Below are 11,526 nucleotides of genomic sequence, written 5' to 3' on the forward strand. Positions count from 1 at the left end.
TAATAGATTGGAGAAGGAGTAACGGGAAGGACGGAAAAGGTATATACCGACATAATATTCTGCACCCTTTGGGAGGCATTGAATCCCTGAACGTATAGTGTACCCCTAGCTCATCAAGACATTTGACTAGTAGGTGGGGTTTCAGGGCTTGAATATCTTGTACTGTTGCTTTGTACGTACCAAAACACATTCCTCGAGTATCAAAATTTTTACGGCTTCTCTCGCTTTCGAAGTTAAAGAGAACTATATACAGGGTATTACAAGGTTAAATGTCAATATTGCCATGGTGGATTCACTAAATAAAACGTAGTTCAGTGCCACCAAAACCAGTTTAAATCTTGACTCTTTCCTGAGATTATAACATTTTTGTAATTGACTTATTCACCAAAATTTTCGGGGATTTCACCAAAGTTGCCTTATCTTATAAGTATTCCAAGAATAAACTCACTTTAAATTTTTTTAGAAATTTTCTTAATGAAATATCCTGTGAAAGGTTGAAAAACGTGATATCGAACCCAAGGTGAGCGGCAACACAAGAACATCCTACATCCCATATTTTTAGTAAAAATTATTAATTGGTTATAAAAATCAGATTATTTCATTTCCTTCTCTCTTTCATGCTATTGCACGTGATTATCTTCTATATTAGTATTTACACGTAATTATCTCTATGATCTGTTCCCTCGTTTCGATGGGTATGACTGCACTTTTCAGCGTTCTCCATATGTAAAAAATCTAATGGGGTCAAATCTGCGCTCCTCGCTGGCCATGTCACGAAAAGAATGTATCCAATTTTTGTTACCAACTAATAAATGATTTTATTTATGATTTATGAGATGTACGATGTTTTTGGTTTGCCTTGGGTTTGATACACGGTTTTCAACCTTGCAAAAGGAGATTTCGCTAAGAAAAGTTCTAAAAAATATTAAAGTGAGTACGTCCTTGGAATACTTATAAAATAAGACGACAAGGGTGAAATATCCGAAAATTTTGGTGGAAAAGTCATAGCACTAGCCACAATTGAATATTAAAAAAAACATAGATTTTGCTATTTCTTTTTCTTTGCGCGCCTACTGTCTGTATNTATATATATTAAGCATGGTAGGCGACCAAGACCCGAGGGGTTAAATGCCTGGGTACACTGGTAGCCCATCCCTAAAAGGGTCGGCTCACGTGTCCTGCATAAATCTCTTGGACTTTTCACTCCAAGATTTTGGACCATTTTATCTCGGGAGTGATATGGTAATGTCCGCTCCTTCAAAGAAGATACTGTGTAATAGGAAGCGCGAATTTTTCAACGAGAATACTGTTATCTTGTGGAACTCGATCAAAAGCTGGGCTTACGTCAAGAAAGGCTCCCGAACAGTACTGACCCATCTCAAGGGAGAATGAAATAATGTCTACCACGCGGTGACACTGCTGGATAGTTGAGTGGCGGTTGCGAAAACCAAATTGATGGTCTGGGATTATGTTTTGAGAATTTAGAATCGGAAGAATTCTTTTCAGTAGGAGTTTTTCTAAAATTTTACCCAAAGTAGGTAGTAGACTTATTGGCCTATATGAAGTAGTACAATTTGTTGGCTTTTTGGCTTATGGAACATTCGAATATACGAGTGCTTCCATGCTATAGAGAAGTAGGTTGTGCGAAGAACGGAATTAAATAGGTATGTAATGAATATGATGGCCTTTTTGGGAAGGTGTTGGAGAATTTTTGGAGTAATAAGATCAAAACCTGGAGCTTTCTTGGATTTTAGGTGTTGTATGGTAGAATGAACGTCAGAAGGTGAAAAAGCTTTTGGAAGGAGGGATAATGGAATCGGTGAATGTAAATATTCATTGATAAGCTGTGAATAAGTATAGTCTATGATGTTGACATGTGGGGTGAACACTGTGTTCAGGTAAGAGGCAAAAGCATTCGCTTTTTCCTCATCTGATTTGGCCCAACTGCCGTCGACTTGGCAAAGCGGGGTAGATATTTTGTGGTAGAATAGAAGATTTTTAGCTGCCACCCAGAGAAATTTGTTTTCTGTTGTTAGTGATTCAGTAAATCGTTTGAATTGGTCGGAGCGATATGCTTGCAATTCCGTAGTCAGCTGATGTGTTAGTTTATTCAGTTTTCGTTTATCTGAAGGGTATCGTGTTCTTTGCCATTCTTTACGAGCTTATCTTTTTGATCGTTCAAGGTAGCGAATATAAAGCGGTACGTTAATGTGCTGAGAATATGTGTTTTGTGGATGTGTGTGAATTGTTGAATCACTGATCGATTCAGTTATTGATAATGTGAATTTTTCGATTGCAGTGTCTATTTCATGGTGTGTTTTAAGGGGGTTTTGAGATTTATTTTCTGTTCCAAGTGTATTCCAAATTGTTTCCAGTCTACTGGACCGTGTATTAATGTAGCTGTAGGGGCAGTTGGAATGGGATAGGTGTCGATAGTTAATAGAACAGGACTATGATCCGATGAGAGATCATTCAATGTATAAACATGTAAACTTTATAAACATGGTGGTGAAGTGAAGAGAGTTGAGATGTAATGAAGAAGTCTAGGAGATCTGGGCGTTTGTTAGTAGTTAAGCATCCCTAACCATTCCGCCATCAGCCCTCTTAGAGGACACATTCACTCTAATGAATACATTTACTCTCTACACACGCTATATACAAAAATCTATCAGTACTATATACAATAAAACAACCCTGTTACTTCCAAACATCGGAAAAGTTTACCCATATACTCGCTGCCATGCTCAAGCACGATTTTCATATAGAATGGCTGTCAAACACGCCCTCTATAAAGCTGTTACAGGGTTAAATGCCAATACTTCCATGGTGGATTAATTAAAAAAAACGTAGTTCAGTGCCACCAGAACGAAGCTATCTTGACTCTTTCCTGGGGTTTTAACATGTTTGTGATTTAAGTATAAAATCAGATTTTTTCAGATGAAATCGTAATTTCTTAACTTTAGAGTCTTTAAAATGCAAATCCAACCTTTATTTCGCAAGCTACATTACAATTTCCACAATATTACATTTCCGTTGAAAAATTCGCGCTTTTGAATACACAGTATCCGCTCAAAGAATAACAAATGACAACACCTCTGGGTTTTTTTTAGTTTGAAAATATTCAATTGTGGTTCATGCATTCACATTTCCATCAGAATTTATGGGGATTTCACCATTTTATAAGAATTCCAAGGACATACTCACTTTTACATTTTTTAGAACTTTTCTTAGTGAAATCTTCTTTGCAAAGTTGAAAAACTCAAGAACATCATACATGTTACATTTTTAATAAAAACATTTATAAATTGTTAAAAAAATAGATACATTCTTCTCGTGGCATGGCCAGCGAAGAGCCCTGATTTGACCCCATTAGATTTTTGCATATGGTGGACTCTGAAAAGTGCAGAGTACAGCACTCATGGAAACTAAGAACAGCTCATAGGGAAAAATAAAATCACGTGCAATATCATGAGGGAGAGAAGAAGGGAAATGAATCTGATTTTTTGTACCAACTAATAAATTTTTTTATTAAAAATATGAGATGTACGATATTTTTGGGTTGCTGAACCAAAAGAGAGGGTTCGATACACAGTTTTTTACCTTGCACAGGAACTTTGAGAAAAGTTCTAAAAAATGTTAAAGTGAGTATATTTTTGGAATACGTATAAAATGTGGCGACTTGGGTGAAATCCCTGACAATATTGATTGAAAAATAATTGCACTAGCCACAATTGAGTATTTCCAAAGAACTTGGGTTTTGCTATTTCTTGTGTATTAGGATGCGCGAATTTTTCAACGGAAATATTGTTGTATCGTGGAAAATTTAATATAGTTTGCGAAATAATTATCAGATTTGTATTTTAATACCGTTAAAGTTGAGCAATTACGATTTTATGTGGAAAAATCTGATTTTAAATTAAAATCACAAAAATGTCCATATCTCAGGAAAGAGTCAGATGGAAACCTCGTTCTGGTGGCACTGAACTACGTTTTTTTACTGAATCCACCATGGCAGAATGACATTTAACCCTGTAACACACTGTATTGAAAAGGGACTTTCCCAAACTTAATTCGGCTTCCTGTCAATAAAACACATTCCTGGACAAGAAAACACGAAGGAAAAGCTCACTCTTCCGGTGCAACATCAACAACTCCTCCGCCAAAGAATCCATTTGAAGTTCTTAAGTTAAGTTGTTGCTCAGCCTTCTTCGTTACGGGGAAATTAACCTTTGAAAGAAAGGGAAGCATAAGAGAAAGAATGTTTTGAGGGCGAAAGAGCTCACAGCACACTCGGCTTTTCATTATACGAATACCAGTAGGCGCAACTGTCGTACGTCCACAAGAAACCGAACAAAATCGAATGATTCACAACAGAAACCAATAAATGAGATCAGAAAGATGAACAAATATTTCTTAAAGTTGACCCCTGTGGTCTTACAAGAGTAATGGTAATTTATTTCCTCTAATTAAATATAATAAACACCCACTCGTTTTAAAGTAATTAGTCTGTAATACTGCTTTAAAGCTCAACCCTTTCGCATGAAATGTATTTTGAGAATTAATCCCACGTACTTCGTAGACAGTAGAAACCTCAATAAGTCAGGGTTCAAGTTTGTTTTCCCTCGAGTTGAATATACGAGTTTTGGAAGAGTAACTTTTTCGGCCTGGTCGGTTTATCTCGTGTGCGGGGTGGTCGCCCCATCGGGGGCGGGTAGCTAAGCGGTGGCGTTAAAACGACGAAACCGTTGATCTGGAGGGTTGAAAGGGTTGGAACAAGTTGCCCTAACAGCAGATAACACTCGCCTCTTTCCACACATCCGGTTCTGGAGTATGATTTGGGAATATAATAAAAGTGCACGCGGTACCCTTTGTTTCCATTTTCTTCTGTTTGTGTTTGACATTTTATTCTTGTTGTTGTTAAAATGAGCGTAAAAAAATCTTTGAAAGCTCGATACGATTTAACATTGTGTCTTATTCCCTTTTATGTTTTCAGTAGCGAACCAGAAATATTAAATATCCATTAGTGTAATTAGCTTTAATTGAATCAGTCATTCGACGACGGGGAATCTTTATATCCCAACTTCATTGAAAACTCCATCTGTAATAGGATTTAATCGCTCGACTCCCTATACAGTAGGGTTTAATTAAAACTGCCGATCAGATCCGAAAATTCAATGCATGTCTGGGTTGTTATTAATGTTTTAAAAGTATTTTTTTCTTTTCGAGACCTAGTATTTAAATAGTCGATTTTACAGCTAATTTTTAATGGCTGGAAACACTAAGTGTAATGATTGTAATGATTGCTTTTTATTTATAATAATATGTAAATAGAACGATGGAAGAGATAGATAGAGATAGATCCATAGATGGATAGAAAGATAGAAAGATGGATAGATGAATATATAGATAGAAAAAGAGAGAGAGAAAGAGAGAGAGAGAGAGAGAGAGAAGCAGAAAGAGGGAGAGAGAGAAAGAGAGAAAGAAAGAGAAATTACAATTAGAATGCAAGAATAGGAAAGAGAGAGAGAGTGAGAGAGTGAGGGAGAGAAAAAAAAAGAAAAATTAGAAGTGGAATACAAGAAAGAGAGAGATAGAGATAAAGATAGATAGGTAGATAGATAGATAGATAGATAGATAGATAGATAGATAGAGAGAGAGAGAGAGAGAGAGAGAGAGTGAGGGAGAGAAAAAAAAAGAAAAATTCGAAGTGGAATACAAGAAAGAGAGAGATAGAGATAAAGATAGATAGGTAGATAGATAGAGAGGGAGAGAGAGATAGAGGGAGTGAGGGAGAAAAAAAATTAGAAGTGGAATACAAGAAAGAGAGAGATAGAGATAAAGATAGATAGGTAGATAGATAGATAGAGATAGAGAGAGAGAGAGAGAGAGAGAGAGAGAGAGAGAGTGTGAGGGAGAGAGAGAGAGAAATAAAGAAAAATTACAAGTGAAATACAAGAAATATATATATAAATAGCTAGAGAGAGAGATTGGAGTGAAAGAGTTAATGAAAGAGAGAGAGAGAGAATGACATAAAGAGAAAGAGAGGAAGAGAGAGAGAGAGAGAGAGAGAGAGAGAGAGAGAAAGGAAAAATTACAAGTGGAATACAAGAAATATATATACAGGGTGAATTGCTACTCGTGCTACAAACTTCTCCAGTAGATTCTTCACCCTAAAATGAACAAAAAAGTTCATATTGTCCATGGTCCGATTCTCAACCATTTCAGAGTAATTTCGCTTTTTATCGATTTTGAAAGATATCACGTCCTGGCGTCGGAAAATCGTGATATCTTTTAATCTAAACATTTCTCTTAAAATCTATAAGCACCGTTGAAATCCCCGTTAATTTTTAGAGAGAATCAAAATCATAATTCCATTGAAATTTTTTAATTTAATTTAATGCCCATTTAGTATGTAATGCTTAAGAAGTTTACAAACAGCTAGAAGGTCAAGGAAGAAAGACCCAAACGTTTTGCCACCTTCATCTTCTTATTGAAAAATTAACGGGGATTTCAACGGTGCTTATAGATTTTAAGAGAAATGTTTAGATTAAAAGATATCACGATTTTCCGACGCCAGGACGTGATATCTTTCAAAATCGATAAAAAGCGAAATTACTCTGAAATGGTTGAGAATCGGACCATGGTCAATATGAACTTTTTTGTTCATTTTAGGGTCAAGAATCTACTGGTGAAGTTTGTAGCACGAGTAGCAAGTCACTCTCAAACATTAGCAATCCTTGAACCACCATTTTTTCTCTTTTTGTCATCAACATCTTGGTCTCACAACCACTAAATAAGAAAATGACGAGTGCGTTGGAAGCGTTATTAAATCAGGTAGTTTTCCTCAAATTTGCTGCCTTCTGAGACTAAAATTAGAAACTCTGGATTACTTTATACACTTTCCGATTTACACAATTTTCCACTCTTTTTGTAGTTCTGGCTGAAATAAAACACAAAAAATTAGCCCAAACATTTTGCCACCGTCATCTTCTTATTGAAAAATTAACGGGAATTTCAACGGTGCTATTAGATTTTCAGAGAAATGTTTAGATTAAAAGATATCACGATTTTCCGACGCCAGGACGTGATATCTTTCAAAATCGATAAAAAGCGAAATTACTCTGAAATGGTTGAGAATCGGACCATGGACAATATGAACTTTTTTGTTCATTTTAGGGTGAAGAATCTACTGGAGAAGTTTGTAGCACGAGTAGCAATTCACCCTGTATAGATAGATAGATAGATAGCTAGAGAGAGAGATTGGAGTGAACGAGTTAATGAAAGAGAGAGAGAGAATGAAATAAAGAGAAAGAGAGGAAGAGAGAGAGAGAGATTGAGAGAGATTGGAGTGAAAGAGTTAATGAATATTTAGTGTGAATGTGATGGCGTGTGAGATAGAGAAAGAGTGCGAGTGGGAGTGAGAAGAAGGAGTTTACAAATAAGATAAATACAGAGAGATAGTGAAAATGCGTGGAAGATAGATAGGTAGAATGGTACATGGATAAATAAATAGAGTGCGAGAAAAAGAGTGAGTGAGAAAGTGGTTGAAAGGAGTGAGCAAGAAAGGGAGGGTGGAAAAGATATATGTAGATAAGTAGGTGGTGATTAGTGACCGTTAATCGATATTTATTTAGAAATCGTGAGATGCGGTCTGGTGTGATCTAAGTTTCAGAAAAACATTTTATTTGTCGTGAGATCACCTTCAGGGCCTGGGATTTACAAACATTGTTTACATATAACAATTACATTTTGGATGTGGAAAAGTGAATTTATGCAATGCAAAATATATATTCAATTAATTATTATTATTCAATCAAAGTATTTCTACTCACTCAAAGTGTTTGTCTTCTGTGTAATTGTGCCATTCTTGTGTGTCATGTCGGGAGTGACAGTGAGATTTTGGTATTTTGTGTTTATTACGTTGGATTTTGAAGGGGTGGGGAAGGATGTCGGTATAGAAAAGACATTTTTGTATAAGGCGTCGGCTTGTTTGATGTGAAAACACTTTCCCACATCCAAAATGTAATTTTTATATGTAAATAATATTTGTAAATCCCAAGACCTGAAGATGATCTCAATAAAGATCGAACCGTTGGCACGATAAAGAAAATGTTTTTCTGAAATAAATGTAGATAAATAGATAAAAAAGATAGGTAGATAAATAGATAGAGAGAGAATGAGGGTCTATGTGAGAAATAGATAACTCGAAAATGATCAAATTGCAATAAATCGTAAATCTCAATTTGCTGAAGCCTCTATTTCCTTTGATTTGGATGTTGGAAGTGAAGGGTACTCTATATTCCGCCACAAACCGATCCCCACATATCCTAAACACTCAGGTAATTAAATACATGAACTTAATAGGAAATTGAAAGGGGAGTTGAAAGGGCCATTATATGAGACCATAATTATGTGAACTTCCGGTCCAATCTGTTTTTTGCAGGTGTGTTTCAAAAGTTCTATGACTATTGGATAGGCCAAACCTCGCCCAGTTGTGACAATTGTTCGCAATTTACTAAAATGTGAGTTACAGTTAGTCGTAGCTGCAGTAGAGGCATCCCCGTGGCCCTTTTTTGTGTGTCAGCAAGATGTGGCTTATTCATAATCGAACAATTTTCTTTTGTTTTCGTCTAATAATTATTTTGCGTTTAAGTTGATATTTTTGGGTTTATCAAATTATCAGTATCAGTTTTACCCAGAATTACTGACAACTATTTTTGCTATAATGCTTATCAAAATAGGTCTCGTTTTATTGGCATTATTCATAATACTTAAGCAGATAATTTAATTTAAGAAAATTAATTTTTAATTGATTTTTAAAGAAGGTGTTCTATTTATCTTTAAAACTATGGAATTTGTTGCTGGAATAGTTTAGACAGGAATAACTTACTGTCTCATGGGCTAAATTGACACTGGAAGGCTAAGAGGGCCAAGCGTTGATCAAACACACATTTCATACACTAGTCCATTGTTTACGAAACTACCATCTCGATAATGCCTCGATTACTCAAGGAACTGAGACGCCGAATTTACTTGTACATCATCATTACTCTGGTTGCATGGAGAGGAACAGAGTTAGTAGATCGGGGAAGGTAGGGTGAAGGTTATTTGCTGGAATTTGCTGTCATTGAGTCCGAAACAATTATCCAAGCTGGAGAGATGGTATTGCAGGTTTCTGATCAGTTTCCATATACGAACACAAATCAATCGGCATCGATAGGAATGTCTGCAGGGTCTACTGAAAAACATGGGAAAATACCAGTATCTTCTAAGTACTTGCAATTCAGAGCTGTACCAACGCCCATGCAAATCAGAACGAAGGATACAATGCTACTTGATAAAAGGATACATGCTATCATGTCAGATAACAAAGCATCCATTACAGCACTATGGTACGGTAAAAAAGGATACTAGGATGGGGGTTTGTGCTTCCCAGAGATTTCAGCCTTTTGACTTATTGTACTTTGTCCTTAGTTCAGTGCAATAGACTCAATCCTTCTTCTTAGAAGTATCAGGCCATTGACTGTCTCTGCTACAATTTGATTTCTTAAGTTTTTTCCGTACGTTAGGTTAAATCTCCATTGAGCTGCTGCTTCGCATTCGACAATGATATGAGTGGCTGTTTCTTCTTCCTCATTACAAAACCTGCAAATGGGATCATCGTTGTATATACGCATGTTGTGTAGATGTTTTCCCAGATGCCAGTGACCGGTTAGTAGTCCTACAACTCCTCTGAGTTTGGCCCTCTCCATTGCAGCAATGCTTTTGGCAGTCTTGGTGAGGGTTGTTTCACCATAATTTTACTATGTCTAGCACTGCTAGTGTTTAACCATATCTCTCCTTTTGTTTTTTTTGGGTCCATTCTGCGATGGAGGATTCTATATTTGTTTTTGTTACCCCAAGTATAGGTTCAGGGCCTATGTATGGTATTGCAGATCCTCCTCTGGCCAGACTGTCTGCTTTGTCGTTACCAAAAATTCCCCAGGTTTTGGAGATTTAGGATGCATTCCACTGACTAATTAATGTTATTCTTTTACATCCTACTGCTTTAATGGCTGCTTGTCTATTAGATCATATGGGGATTTTTTTGTCAGTGTAACCTGTTTTATGATTTTCCAGGGCATAAGCATTGATGGCATGTATTTCTGCTTGAAAGACCGAAGTGTACCTAATGAGTTTGATTGCTCATGTTTTGGGCTTGCATAGAACATGCTCAATCCGGTTCCTCCGCTTGTTTTGAGGCCATCTGTATACCATTCAATCTGATGCTCTCCTGTGTTCTTCCTCCCCATTATAGTCCGTTAAGACATTATAGGATGTTGAAAAGAGTGTTTTCCGTCCCCATTTCTAAGAATGGGTGTCTGATTTGGTTAATTATGCTTGTATATCCTAATAGTTTAGTTCCTATCCAATTTGATTGTTTCTGGAGCCTAAATGAGCTTTTCTTAGCCTCTCCTTTTGCATTTGTATGGGTTGTTCTAATGTCCCTGTCATTAAAGCACTAAGTTCAAACATCATTAGCTGAAAGATGATGTTGAATTTCAAACTAATTTAAACACGTTAGGCATGCAAAATAAAGTCACCTTCTGCTGGGTCTGGAGAGCAGAGCCCTTGCAAGGAAAAGAGCTTCCATACCGTTGATAGGTTCTGAGCCTTTCTGTGGCACAGGGAATCACACTATCAATGAGTACCTCAGACAAAAGGACAAATTGAAAAAAGAACAGTGTGGAATTCACCCATTGGACATAAACAAACCAAGAACCTTCTAACAAATTTTGGAAGGAAAGAGACAACAGAATTCATACAAAAAGCCAGGAAAAAACTTCTTGATTTCGGATTGTTAACAAGACACTGCAAATTGAATGGGTAATAAAAAAGGTCTAAAAGAATGTTAAAAACTGCTTACTCTTGTAAAGATTACATTGAAACATTCTGGATTCACAAAGTTAATAGAGTTTCTCCGAGAAGAAATTTACCATTATTGTGCTTTGAAGTCAAATCCAATTTTAACCTAATTTCGCTGGGAAGTTGGCGTCTTATAATTATAGAAGGCTTGGAATTAATTAAGTGTTGCATGACTTGATTTATCCATTCAACCGAGTAGATCGAGTTGCCGTCGTGAAGACCCTTAAACATGCTGGTTGTGCTATTGTCTTACTAGTCTGCTGACATAAGTTGATTCCAAACCGGCTTCTATACAGAGGAAAAGCCTATTAACATATTAAGGGGAATTTTTTTCTTGTTTTCGTTTTTGGTATGCGGTCTTTCCGCAGTTTGTCTCTTGCGCCAAGCTTTTCGATCAATAAGCAAAAAAAGGACGAATTTCTAAACGGACATCACGATACGATACGACGTCGGCCTCCTAAGCCTCAAAACTTTAAAAGGAAGTTTCGTTGATTTAACAATACCGGCCTCATAAATATTTACGGAAACGGAACGAATTGCTGGATCGGAAGTCTTTTATAGCCATTGAATTAATTTTATAGACTCCTGGCGACTTCGGAATTTACCGAAAACAAATTCAGA

Source organism: Cimex lectularius, unplaced genomic scaffold (genome assembly GCF_000648675.2).
Source record: "Cimex lectularius strain Harlan isolate CLEC.00 unplaced genomic scaffold, Clec_2.1 scaffold164, whole genome shotgun sequence".
Taxonomy (NCBI): Eukaryota; Metazoa; Arthropoda; class Insecta; order Hemiptera; family Cimicidae; genus Cimex; species Cimex lectularius.